The following is a 14,958-nucleotide window of genomic DNA, read 5'->3' on the forward strand; positions in this document are numbered from 1 at the left end:
AGTTTATTGTTACAAATTTGTCACTATGAATGTGTTTTCCCTATGGGCCATTTAGGCTTTACTTTATTCTGTTTCTATAAACTGTAGCCCTGTGCTACAGTTTATTGTTAGCTGTTGATCCCAAGAAACGGTTTATGGAGAGGTCAGCCGTGTTCAAGCAACTGCAAGAAAAGCAGTTCAAAGAGCAAGCTGACTGATTATCAGGAGAGAATTCTCATACAAGAATTCTGATGGATACATCATTTATTCTAATGCAGTCATGCAACCAGCATTTACTTGAGTATGTTCTATGTACTTGCATTGTTATCAGAGTTTTACATTGCATTGTCTCCTTTAATCCTTAATTCCCAAAGAGATTGATGCAATTAGCTCTCTTACTGTCCAGTGCCTTAAACTGAGGCACCGGACAGTAGGGTCACAGAGGAAACGGCAGAATGCAGAGCATAGCTTCCAGAGACAGATATACTCTGCTGTGTTCCAGCCCTGATATTTTAGAAGCAACCAGCTTCCTTGGTTAAACAGACTCCTGTAAAATAAATACTATAAAATAGTAGTACCAACTTATAAGGTTGTTGTTTGGCTTAAATAATACAATACTTGCAAAATGTTTGGCAGAGTGCCTGGCACCACGTAAGTAATAAATGGTAGCTATAATAATTATTTTATTACCACTATTATTATCATGACCAAGAATAATACTTTCACCCATTATCACCAGGAGCCAATCACTCAAAAGTAAAATGTTTCCAAACCTCCTAATCAAAAAGGAGATTGAGTCACATCTAAATACTGGACATTTAAGAACCATGGGAGATTAACATTAATTAAAAACATTATGATCTTCCACAAAAAGTGCTGATTTATACTGTGTCACTAATCATGTTTTCTTACTTGGAGACAACTAATTAAAAAAAAAACACACACACACATCCAGAGAGAAACACACCTGATATTTTAATCCTGTGACAATGGTCTTTACCACGTAGGTATTACCTGAAAGTTAGCAGTTTGCCTCCACAATCAACAATCCCTGCTTTACTTTGTTCATTTCAGGCAACTCCCATTTCTTTTATATTTCTCCGCACATAACGTGATGAATGACCCAGCTGCAATCTGATTCACAGGGGACGTGTGAGGTTGTCGAGGCCCAGATACAAAGTCTCCCCGGGAGATGAGGAGGGTAATGTACCCAGGCTGCATGGCATTCTGGGGTTCTTCATGACTGGGAAAAGCTTGAGAGCTTTCTCTAAAAGACAGGTGACCTCTTGGTACTTGGGAGTATAAATGTTTTCTTCTCCTACATCCGATCACAGCCAAGGACTCTGGGCTCCTAGCTTAGAAAAGTAGGAGACCATTAGCTTGCCGCTTGCCCTTGCATGCCGCATGACAAAATTAGCCTTGCCAGTTACATCTCTCTCTACCCTCATTCCAGCTCAGGATTAGTGCAATGACCTTTTCTAATTGGATGACACAGATTCTTGTCTGGAGTCTTGCTCTGAATTGTAGCTACCAATCATATGACTGTAATAAAATACTCTAAGCTGTTAGCACCCGGCAGCTGGAGAAGGAAACCTAGGTAGGAATCCTTGTTCTACAAAGCTGGCCTTGGCGCTTCCTTTATAACAGAACAGAACTGTAAATGCTGTCTAGTTTTGTGGGAGAATAAAGACAAGCATTTGGCTATTGTCACTCAGAGCCATCAAGTCCTTCCCTAATTTCAGCCTCTGTTGGAAACAAGAAAGTTGGAAGTGACCTTAGGCTAAACCCACCACCTCCTCGGCTTAGGTCTATCTATTGCCCCAGTTATTGGCTTTCAGGTTCCATCACATAGGACGGTTATGTCTCCCTCATTAGGAGCCCCTCCTGGAACTTCCCTGGTGGTCTAGAGGTTAAGAGTCTGCTTGCCAGTGCAGGGAACATGGGCTCGATCCCTGGTCAGGGAACAAATATCCCACCTGCCACTGAGCAACTAGGCACAAGCAATGCAACTTCTGGGCCTGTGCTGCAAGTGCTGAAGCCCAGATGTCGAGGGCCTGTGTTGCACAGCCGGAAAAGTCACAGCTGATGCACCACAATGAGAGAGTAGCCCCCACTCGCTGCAACTGGATAAAGTCTGCATGCAGCAACGAAGACCCAGCAAGCCAAAAATAAACAAATAATTAAAAAAAAAAAAAAACTAGCTCCTCCTGAAAATCCCATGGATGGAGGAGCCTGGTAGGCTGCAGTTCATGGGGTCGTGAAGAGTTGGACACGACTGAGCGACTTCACTTTGACTTTTCACTTTCATGCATTGGAGAAGGAGATGGCAACCCACTCCAGTGATCTTGCCTGGAGAATCCCAGAGATGGGGGAGCCTGGGGGCTGCCATCTATGGGGTCACACAGAGTTGAACACGACTGAAGTGACTTAGCAGCAGCAGCAGCACATCCAAACATCGAGCCCTCAATGCCGTCTAGCAACACGACAATATCTCTTTTGTTGACACACTCTTCCACTTTTCATGGCCCCACAGCACAGTGTGCCCAACTCGCGTGCATGCGTGCCAAGTCACATCAGTTGTGTTCAGTTCTCTGCAACCCTCTGGTGTGCAGCCCGCCAGGCTCCTCTGTCCATGGGATCCTCCAGGCAAGAATCCTGGAGCGGGTTGCCATGCCCTCCTCCAGGGGATCTTCCTGACCCAGGGATGGAACCTGTATTTCCCACGTCTCTTATGTCTCCTGCATTGGCAGGCAGGTTCTTTACCGTTAGCGCCATCTGGGAAGCCCCATGATCAACTCTCAACTCTCCTTAAATACCCATCCTCCCCTACTTACCCATTCCTTTCCTGTAAGGAAAAAACACAACAGCAAACAGCAAATCTTCACAAACCTAAAAGATATAAACATCAATGTATCTTGCATCCTTCCACAATAAGGAATGAATGATCTCTTTATTTAAGAGGATAATCACTCTATGTGTACTATGGATCCTCTAAGAATCTGCCTTTCTAAGAACCTAATCCTATGAATTGGTCGGTTGGTTTAGTCGTTAAGTTGTGTCTGACTCTAGTGACCCCATGGACTATAGCCTACCTGGCTCTTCTGTCCATGGGATTCTCCAGCCAAGAAACTGGAGTGGGTTGCCATTTCCTTCTCCAGGGAATCTTCCTGACTCAGAATTTGAACCCGGGTCTTCTGTACTGCAGGCAGGTTCTTTACCACCTGAGCATTCTATGGATTGTCCCAACTCATTAATTCATCTTCATCCTTCTTTCTCTGTGATCTCTTTCTTTATTTTAATAACCCAATATATCTAAAATACTATTTCAACATAAAATTAGCGTAATAGATGAGTAATGTTATATTTTATACCAAGTCTTTGAAACCTACTCTACAAATTTTTACCGTCTTAATTGGTTTTTCCCTTTTATTTATATATTTTTATTGAGATATATTTGACTTACTCTCTGTGGCCTCTGGAGAAGGCAATGGCAACCCACTCCAGTACTCTTGCCTGGAAAATTGCATGGACGGAGGAGCCTGGAGGGCTGCAGTTCATGGGGTCGCTGAGGGTCGGACATGACTGAGTGACTTCACTTTCACTTTTCACTTTCATGCATTGGAGAAGGAAATGGCAACCCACTCCAGTGTTCTTGCCTGGAGAATCCCAGGGATAGGGGAGCCTGGTGGGCTGCCGTCTATGGGGTCGCACAGAGCCAGACACGACTGAAGTGACTTAGCAGCAGCTGTGGCCTCTTTGCCATCAAACATTCTTAAATTTCTCTTCTCATTAAAAAAAAAAAAAATTCTTCAACTATATTCCCCCCACCAGGCTAGATCCTCAGAATCTTGTTTTCTATCCTACCACAATCCCCTGAAACAGTTCTTGTGAAGGTCGCCAAAGACCTTGATGTCCTCAAATTTAATTGGTCAAGCTCTGTTTCAGGGCTTCCCAGGGACTCAGTGGTAAAGAATCTGTATGCCAATGTGGGAGATGCAGATGTGGGTTTGATCCCTGGGTTGGGAAGATCCTTTGGAGGAATAAAATGGCACCCAACTCCAGTATTCCTGCCTGGAAAAATCCCACAGACAGAGGAGCCTGGGGGCTACAGTCCAAGGGGTTTCTAAAGAGTCAGACATGAGTGAGCACTCAGGCAAGCTCTGTTTTCCCGATGTCTCCCTGGTATCTGACACACTCCCTTCCTGCTGGAGACATTCTCTGCTCTTGACTTCAGGACACAGCAATCTCTTGTTTCCTCCCATAATTGCTACCTCTACCTTTTCTCAGCTTTCCCAGCTCATCCTGCTCTACCCCACCAGTAAATGATGAAATTTCCCAAAACTTAGTTCTAGACTCTCTTCTCATGTAAAACTATAAATTCTCCCTAGATGATTCCAGGTGCTCTGCACATTTTAATTTATCATTAATATGCTAATTAGGCCAAATTAACTTTGCTGCTAGCCTTCTATGAAGTCCATTTCTAAACTCTTAATTATTTATTCATCCTTGTTCACACATTTCAAAGGCATCTTAAAGGTAACTTGTTCAAACCAATCTCACTATATTTTCCAAAAAATGGTTCTATAGAACCTTTCCCCATCTAATAGCAGTACAGTATATTCAATTGCTCTCACAAGAAACTGTGGAATTATTCTTGTTACTTTCTTCTCCTCAACTGTCATATCTAGTCAATCATTGGGTTCTCTGCTAGCAAGAATCCCTATTTTCCTCTGGTCGTGTCACCTGAAAGGAACTTCTTAGTCCTAGGAAAGAATTGTGTTGAATAACACTTCCAGTTCTTGTCCCATCCTGCCTCCCTCAGCCTTCATTTTTCTCATCAGAGGAGAAGAAATGAATCACCTTATGGGGGAGTTTAGGTGTAGAAGCCAGGCCATTCACCATTTCCCTCTTTTGGCTTTTTGTACTGCAATAGTGGCTGCATTTTAAAACGTGAAGAAATAAACAATCAAAAATGCAAAACTTGTGCACTGTAAAGTACAAAACATTGTTGAAAGAAATTAAAGAAAATCCAAATAAACAGAAAGACATCCCATGCTCATAGATCAAGAGATTTAATTTTATTAAGATTTTCCCCCAAAATGATCTACAAGTTCCCTACAAACTATATCAATATCCTGGCTGAGTTCTTTGCAGAAATTGACAAGCTGATACTAAAACTTGTATGAAAATGATGAGATAGGACAGCCAAAACATTCTTGAGAAAGAAAAACAAAGCTTCCCAATTACAAAATATTAAACATCTACAGTAAGGAAATAGATGTATTCTTATGGCTGATTCACATTGTTGTACAGTGAAAACCAACACAAGTTTGTAAAGCAATTCTCCTCCAATTTAAAAAGAATTTTAAAAACTACAGTAATCAGGACAAAGTGGTACTGACAAAAGGAAAGACAAATAAATCAATGGAATAAATTCATTCTAAGGACTTCCCTGGTGGCTCAGACAGTAAAGCATCTTGCTTCCAATGCAGAAGACCTGGGTTCGATCCCTGGGTCGGGAAGATCCTCTGGAGAAGGAAATGGCAACCCACTCCAGTACTCTTGCCTGGAAAATCCCATGGACAGAGGAGCATGGTGGGCTACAGTCCACGGGGTCACAAAGAGTCGGACACGACTGAGCGACTTCACTTTCACTTGTAAATAAAACTTTACATTTATGATCATTTGATTTTCCACCAAAATTCCGAAACAATTCTTAGAATAGTCTTTCTGACAAATGGTTCTGGGATGACTGGATATCTGCACACAAAAGAATGAGGTTGAATGCCTGCCTCGGGTATGCGTGCTAAGTTGCTTCAGTAGTGTCTGACTCTGTTTGACCCTATGAACTGTAGCCTGCCAGGGTCCTCTGTCCATGGAATTCTCCAGGCAAGAATACTGGAGTGAGTTGCCATGCCCTCCTTGAATGCCTGCCTCTTATCATGTATAACAATTAGCTCAAAGTGGATCACAGACCTAAATGTAAAAGACAACCTAAAATAAGTTATAGGAAACTATAAAACTCTTAGAAGAAAACAAAGGAATACACGTGTATGATCTGACTTAGCAACAATTTACTAGATAACACTTTAAAAGCACAAGCAGCAAAAGAAAAATTAGATAAATTGGACATCACAATCAAAAACCTTTGCACTTTCAAAGGACACTATCAAGAAAGTAAACCCACAGAATTGGGGGAAGTACTTGCAAGTCATATATATTACAAAGGACTTTCATCTAGAAGATATAAAGATAACCTCTTAGAATTCAACAATAAAAAGTTAAATAACCCAATTTAAAAATCTTAGCCCATAGGCTAAGAATATGAAGAGCTGTCCAAATAAGGTATTCAAATGGCCAATAAGCACATAAAAAGATGCTGAGCATCACAGTCATGCTGCTGCTGCTAAGTCGCTTCAATCGTGTCCAACTCTGTGCGACCCCATAGATGGCAGCCCACCAGGCTCCGCCGTCCCTGGGATTCTCCAGGCAAGAACACTGGAGTGGGTTGCCATTTCCTTCTCCAATGCATGAAAGTGAAAAGGGAAAGGGAAGTGGCTCAGTCGTGTCCAACTCTTAGCGACCCCATGGACTGCAGCCTACCAAGCTCCTCCATCCATGGGATTTTCCAGGCAAGAGTCCTGGAGTCGGGTGGGAAACACAAATCAAAGTCATGATGTGACACCACCTCATGTCCACAAGGATGAATAACATTTTAAAAGCCAGGCAAGTGATGGTGAGGACGTGAAAAAATAGAAGTCCTCATATATTGCCACTAGAAATATAAAACAGCATAGCCACTTCGGAAAAACACCTGAGAGCTCCTAAGATGTTGAACATAGAGTCGTCATATATGGACTTAGACTCGGTCATGTCCGACCCTCTGTGACCCCATGGACTTGTAGCCCACCAGGCTCCTCTGTCTGCGGGATTCTCCAGGCAAAAGTACTGGAGTGGGTTGCCATTCCCTTTTCCAGGAGATCTTCCTGACCCAGGGATCAAACTCGGGTATATCCCACTGCAAGCAGACTCTTTACCATCTCAGCCACCAGGGAAGCCCATCTGATGACCAGGGAAGAGTCATCATATGATCAAAAAATGTCATCCCTAGTTATATCCAAGGGAAATGGAAACTTTGTGTCAACACAAGAACTTGTACATGAATATTAACAGCAGCATTCAAAATAACCTAAAAGTAGAAATAACCCAGATACTCATCAACTGATGAATGCGTAAACAAAATGTGTTACATCTGCACAGTGGAATACTATTCAGCTGAACCAGTAATACATACTACAACATGGATGACCCTCAAAAACATTAGATCATCACACACAGTCACATTATAGTCACAAAAGACTACATGTTATATGATTTCATCTATATTAACGCTTCAGAACAGGCAGCTCTATAGGGACACAGTTAAAATCTTTGAAATGTTCACTTTGTTCATTTGTTTGTTTTTGTTGTTGTTTCTGGCCATGCCAGGCAGCTTGTGGATCTTAGTTCCCCAGCCAGGGATTGAACCTGGGCCATGGCAGTGAAAGTTCCAAGTCCTAACCCCTGGACCTCCAGGGAATCCCCTGAATTCTGCATTTTAAACAACAGATGACTGTTATGGTATGCATATTACTTTCTTACCCATCTTTGAAGTTAGGAAAGTCATCTCTCTCTCACCCTTAATACACTGTCATATTTTTCTAACCCAGCCAGTAACCCAGATTCCTAGTAGGAGTTTTTTCATGCAATAAATGTTAACCTCTTTTTTGATTGCTTGGGAAAATTTTAGCCAGGATATTTCAGTCTACTTGTCTTTAGAGTAGGTTTGAAGGACTTTCTAAAATATAGAATTAAGACCCTAGGTAATGAAGCTGCAGAGCTACCTACAAAAAGACTAAATTATAGGAAATTTGAAAAAGACTAGTCAGGGCTCTTGCAGAACATAGTTTCTACAAATTTAGAAAACGAACTGACAATAACATAACAAAAATCTTAAAATATTTACACCTTCCGACTTGTGTAATAATCCACAGTAAAGTCATTATGAACAAGGATAGCCATCTTAACTCTAATGACTAAAACGTAGAAAAACCCTAAAAATCCAAATAAAAGAAAATCAACGTAAGACTCCACATAAACAGTCAAGTGATGTTCTAGAAATACTAAAATGTTCATAAAGAGTTTTTAGTTGCATTATACCATAGACATTTTCTCATTTATTATGTTGTAGGCCAGGGACTGGCAAGCTATGTTAGCCCGTGGGCCAAACATGTTCTGCCACCTGTCTATGTATGGCCCATAAGGTAAGAAATCATTTTTACCTTTTCATGACTGAAAAAAGATCTAAATATTTTATTATACAGGAAAAAATGATGAAATTCAAATCTCAGCCCCATAAATAAAGTTTTATTGGGAACACAGCCAAGCTCGTACGGTTATGTATTTTTCATGGTTTATTTGACACAACTGTAGAGTTGAATAGATGTGAAAGAAATTTTGTGGTTCACAAAGCCTAAAACATTTATTATGGGGCCCTTTACAATAAAATTGTTGCCAAACTCTGCTCTAGGAATCAGTGCTATTTCAGGTTGGTCTGATTCCAGAGCTCCTTCCTCCATGCCTTGCTGCTCCCTAATGTGCATATGGGGTCCATATAGTAGTGAGAGAAAATTACCCTCATGAGGACAGTATCTGGCCCATGATAGACACTCAATATTTTTTGCATGAATAAATGTGTGTATGGATACTGATGGACACAGAAGGATTCACATGGAATAAGTGTTCTTGAGTAGTCTTATGTCAGTCTGTCTCTTGGCATCATCTTCAGAGAAGTGGACTTCCCTCGTAGCTCAGACAGTAAAGAATCTGCCTACAATACAGGAGACCTGGGGGTTCCATCCCTAGGTCGGGAAGATCCCCTGGAGAAGGAAATGGCAATCCATTCCAGTTATTCTTGCCTAGAGAATCCCATGGACAGGGGAGCCTGGTAGGCTACAGTCCATGGGGTTGTGAAGAGTCAGACCTGACTAAGCGACTTACACTCACTCACTAAGAGACTTAGCCACTCAGTGAAGAAGCCAACAATTGCTCGAAGGAGTCTTCAGCTTCCTTATGACAGTCACAGTGTCGGTCACTCAGTCATGTCCAACTTTTGTGACTCCATGGGTTGTAGCCTACCAGGCTCTTCATCCAAGGGATTCTCCAGGCAAGAATAGTGGAGTGGGTTGCCATTTCCTTCTCCAGGGGATCTTCCCAACCCAGAGATTGAACTTGGATCTCTTGAATTGAAGGCAACTCTTTACCATCTGAGCCACTAGGGAAACCCTATTGTGAGATGATGCCCGGTCTTAAGATCTTCTAGAGTCATGGAATAATGGGGGAAAGTCTTCTCCCACTGAAGTCTGACTTCTAAGAGGGCCCTTCTGACCCTCCTGAGTTCAACAAGCCAGGATAGCCATTGGAATTAATGCTGCTTAGTCCAGAGGCAATGAAATAGAAACTTCTGGTACAAGTTGTCTATACCTAGGCCACTAGCAACATGTGGCTCTTGAAATTTGCATACAAAATAACTAAAATTAAATAAGATCAGTATTTTAGGTCCTCAGTCACATGCCACAGTTCAATTGCTGATTCACAGCTAGTGGCTTTTGTTTTGGATGGTTCAGAATAGAACATTCCCATCATCACAGAAAGTTCAACTGAACAGTACTGCTCTAGAAAACAGAACTGCTCTTTCATGCAATTGATAGTATGGTGTAGGGTTGAGCATTTTTGTCCTAAGTCATCTGTGTAATTTGTTAAGCTTCTGTTCCCAGTATTCTCCATGATGACACATCTCTAAATTTAGAAATCATAGGGAGAGGAGATTTGCTTTCCAAAATTCTGTTTTCCGAATATCAAGAATCTCTATATATCTCTTACTTTATGCTTGAGATCCAGAGATTAGACATGGCTCTCCATCTTACATTAGGGACACAAAGGCGGACTTTGTCTTAATTCTTAATTCTTCTCATGCAATTATGATACAGGAAAGTCTGTGGATACACATTGGCAATCACGTCTTTCCTTTCTGTACTTCTCTATTATGTGTTCAAATCCTTGTGGACTATAAATCAAGTAATTGTTGAATGTGTCCTGGCTTGCAACTTGACTTAACACTTTTCTCTAATCCCAAGGCCTTTTATCCAGACTGAGAATACTTTATATTTCTGTACTCACTAGAACATCTCATTCTCCTGGGTAGATGATAGAGATTAAAATCTGCTCACAGATGGAAAGTCAAGGGAAGGAGACTACATGGTCACTTTATGACACTCACCATTCTGAGAACTGAATCCACTAAACCAACAATAACTGATCCAGTGCTAAAATTGATGACTTGAACTCTAAAGAACATTCCTCATCCAAAAATTTTATGCAGGTATTTTTAATTTCTGGAACTACTTTCTACATCTGTGGAAAAGGGCAAGCAAGTCTTTTTTCTCTCATTTCCTTATTTTTAGGAATTGCAAAAATAATGAATACTCTTTTTTTTAATTTAAGCAAGAATGAAGGAAAAATATCTAAAAATCACTTACTAATTAATTTACTTTTTCATTCAAGGAAATGAAAGCATTTATTAAATGCTTATTACATGTCAAAGACCTTTTTACTTAGAGACAATTTTCCACTTGACCTGTTTGTGTTACTCTTCCCTTTGTATACGTTTGGGAGATAGCATGATATGGTGGAGACAGCATGAGCTTCAGCATCAGACCAATGTGTGTGTCTAAATCCTGACTCCAGCACTGTGTGAAGTTGGGTAAGTCATTTAAACACTCTGAGTTTCATTTCCTTACATGTAAAACCAGTGTGTTAATAGAGCATGCAGGCTTTCTAAGGATTTGAATAATTTCTGCTCTGCTGGGCAGTAGCTAGGCTGTGCCGGTCACAAACCCACTAGCCCCACCCAGATCTTTGTTCTCCACCAACCTGGAGTGACACAATTAAGCAGGATCTTTTTTTTTTTTTTAATCATAAAAAGATGGCTGGAGTAGGGAATCAGGGAATATGAGCCCCTGGGATAGTGGCCAAGTTTTTCCAAGATTCTGAGAGGGAGGACAGATTTCTTTTTCCCAGGCCAAACTTGCAAATTCCCAAGTGTATCACCAACTACAAATCCCTCCACGTTAACACACCATTCAAGGCTATTAATGTTAGGTTCTCAAGCAAGTTGTAGACTCAACACAGAGGAGGATGTATGCAGGGCAAGTAGGGCTGTGTAATCTTAAATTATAGTGAGTTAAATGGGAGCCTTTGAGAAATGATTAGGTTTATCCATAGTATTTGCAGGTCTCTCTTGCCAGCTCACATACTGCAGCCACAATGAGAACGAAGGAATCATGGAACCTTCCATACAGCCTTGCCAATTCTCTTTTTTAGTAGGAAGCTGATTATTCAGTTTGGAAATTAACCCAGATTCCTTGTTTCTCTTTCTGCCTACTTTCCTCCACTGTTTTCTGATCAGTTGGCTTATTAGAAGCTCTGCCAGAGGGTAGAAAGGAACACGTTCAGGAAGCACTGAGTCAGTGTTTCATTGTTTTCTGGTAACACAGATAAAAGTTATTTGGGAGACTATACTCTAAGATTGTCCTTTACTCCTGATTATGCAAATGACAGATCAATCAAAGCCCTGGTAGGATTATCTGGTTTTCTACACTAATACTCCATTCTTTAGAACTGGACATTCAGGAGTTACCATCTCCTTTTCCCCTCATTACCATGGACAAATTAAAATCTGGGTGTACCAAAACTCTCCCAGAGGTTTTGTATTTATTTTTAGCTCTATGCATTGATCTGAAACTAGTTTAGGAAAAAAAAAAAAAAAGTGAATTTCATCTTTGAACTGATGAGAACAATTTACAACATACTGAATAACTTAGGGAGTTTCCAATGTGTAATAAGCCAACAGTTGATAGAGTTTAGTTTCCTGCCTTATAACTTGATTTGATGAAAAGTATAGCTGGCTTCTCAGAAAACGTTAAAGGACATTATTTTCTAACTACCTAGCCACCATGCAATATTTATTGTTACTGCAGAGACTATTTTTCCCCCTTAGCCTCAGCCTGAGATCATTTTATGCCCTAAAGCACAACACAGTATGCCCTGAAGCATTCCTGGGAATCAGAAGTGAATCTTTAAATCATCTAATTTCACATCCCAGCAGCTATGGTTTGGTCAATATCTGTGCAGAGTAGACACTGAGTCAAAGGTTAAAAACACAAAGACAAAAACTCCAAACTGAGTGGAATAAATAACTTGTCTTCAGGTGGAAAGAGTCTGTATTTTTGTCAACTTTGCTTCCATAATACCCATTTCCAGAAACATGAGCATCTCAACATCCACAGAACAACCCTCCTGAAGTACTTTTAGAATAATTAGGCACTGTCTTTATTACATGTGAGTTGTCAAATAGAAAGAGACATGGCTCTGGAGTCTGCTTCTAGGTGATCTATCACTTTTGATCTTTATTTGTTCAAATTTGAAGATTATTGCTTTTCATATTGCCTGTGAGCCCTTGGAAGCTAAAAATGAGATTCAGCTATCAAGATCTAGACAAGCTATTGATTCAGAATCCTTTAAAAGTGCTCAAATGTGCAGATTCAACTGTAGCCATACATATAATTTTATTTTATTCTTAAAATGACAGAATATACATGGACTTTGGAGAATCGCAAAAATTGTTGTGTGATTTCATCAATTTAATTAGGCCAAGTCTCTTGTTTTGCATAAAGGATCTAGAAATACTCATTTTGTAAGATGTTTGTGAAGTATAACACAGTTCTCATTGTAAACTTTCCAGAATATTACCTGTTATATGAGAGACAGGCAAATTTTCCCTCTCTTTATAAGCAAACTTGAAAAGCTAGTTGAATATCTTTTTCTTATGTTATAGGCTAACAGGACAACACAATTTGGAAAAATAAATTTTCTGGAGTGTTTCTGAAGTGTCCAAAGAAGGAAGATTACTTTGTCTGGGTTTGGTTTATTACTTTTGTGTGAGGTCCTGCTCTGTACACATGGTAGGCTTGTTGTGGTTGTTTGGTTCCTACGTCGTATCCAACTCTTTGCAAGCCCGTGGTCTGTAGCCTGCCAGTCTCCTTTGTCTATAGGATTTCCCAGGAAAGAATACTGGTGTGGGTTGCAATTTCCTTCTCCAGGGGATCTTCCGGACTCAGGGATCGAACCTGTGTCTTCTGCATTGCAGGAGGATTTTTTTTTACTGCTGAGCCACTGGGGAAGCCCACACACAGCAGGCTAACCATTCAATATTTATCTCTATCTGGACTAGAGCAATAGGAGCTGACTCCCTATTATCCACTCTATCCCCAAAGTATTCACTCAAGTAAATACTAATAAATTCATAACTTCTGTCAGTGATGGGGTCAGGAGTAACCAATCCTGGACAAAGAGGTATTGGGGCAGGGACTTCCCTGGTGGTCCGGTGGCTAAGACTCCATGCTCCCAACGCAGGGGACTCGGGTCCCATCCCTGGTCAGGGAGCTAGACCCCACAGGCTGCAACTAAGAGTTCTCATGCCACAACTAAAAATCCTGCAGGCTTGCAGCTAAGGCCTGCCACACCCAAACAAATACATTAAGTAAATTTTTAGAAACAGATAAGGGGCATATTTAGAAGCGAGGACACTTGCTAAGAGATTGCCACATGATATAATAACTTCTCTCCTACCTCTGGATTTGGTGATTTGGGGGCATCACTCTCAGAGTTATAGCAACTATTTTGTGACTAGCATAAGAATAACACAAAATTCAGGGGTGGCAGAGAGGTCCCCTTGATGACATCATGGAGTTGCTGAAACAACCAATCCTGGAGGCCACCCTGCTCCTGGACTTTATATGTATGAAATGAAACATGTCCTTTTGTAAGTCAGTCTGAGTAATTTGGACTAAAGAAAACAAAACATCTTTCCAACTAAAAAGAGTAGCCTCCAACTGATCCCCTTGCTTCCAATGTTTCCCCTCACAGTTTATTCTCAACACACCAGCCAAAGACATTTCTTAAACATAGATCTTCTCCTTTTCTGGCTTAAAATCACCTGGTGGGCTCCTTTGACCTTTAGAATAAAATTCAAAATCAGTACCAAGTCTTCTGTAAGTCACCTTCTGTAAGTAACTCCACAGGGGCCTCCAGTAAGGCAGACGGCAGCATCCTGGGTGCCCTGGCCTTAGTCCACTTCTCCACCATCAGCTCCTATCCACCTTATCTTCTTTAGCTCAGCTGCAGCCAAAGTGGCCTTCTCTATATTCCTTGAACAGCTCTTTCTCACCTCAAGGACTTTAGTCTTGCTGTTCCCTCTGCCTGGAATTCTCTTTTCCCAGTTCTTACGTCATTCTCTTCTCAGCTCAAAGTCACCTTCTAGAGTAGCCTTAATCGTCCTATTAAGAATGAGAATTCCAAAAAGAAGAGCTTACCTACTCAACTAAACCTAGCTCTCTACCTCATTAGGCTACCTTATTTTCTTCACAGCATATATCATGATTTGAAATCATATTATTCATTTGATTTCCACACTAAAATGAAAACTCCATAAGAGCAGAGACCCTGCCTGCCATCTGTGCCCTTGTATCTCCAAATCCTTGATTAGTGTCAAGGATATAGTGTTAGTAGCTCAGTCGTGTTCAACTCTTTGTGACCCTATGGACTGGAACCTGCCAGGCTCCTCTGTCCATGGGACTTACCAGGCAAGAATATTGGAGTGGGTTGCCATTTCCTTCCAGTCGAGGATATAGTAGGCATTCAATAAATATCTGTGGAATAATTGAATGGAAGGACTAGTGTTGGTACAGGAGCAACTCAACCTGAGACAAATAGACAATGCAGAAAGATGAATCAAATGAGACAGGGAGAAAATAGTCAAGAAAAGTCTTCACAGAGTAATTACTATGTAATAAGTATAAACAGAAACATGCATTACAAAAG

General features: G+C 40.9%; 1 non-coding gene across 1 annotated transcript; it reads right to left on the bottom strand.

Annotated features, from left to right (window-relative positions):
* Positions 1-7,485: 7,485 nt before the first annotated feature.
* Positions 7,486-7,557, bottom strand: TRNAE-UUC (transfer RNA glutamic acid (anticodon UUC)). The gene has a single exon. It is a non-coding gene; the product is annotated as a tRNA-Glu (tRNA).
* Between the last annotated feature and the right edge of the window lie 7,401 nt (positions 7,558-14,958).

Source organism: Ovis aries, chromosome 7 (assembly GCF_016772045.2).
Source record: "Ovis aries strain OAR_USU_Benz2616 breed Rambouillet chromosome 7, ARS-UI_Ramb_v3.0, whole genome shotgun sequence".
NCBI lineage: Eukaryota > Metazoa > Chordata > Mammalia > Artiodactyla > Bovidae > Ovis > Ovis aries.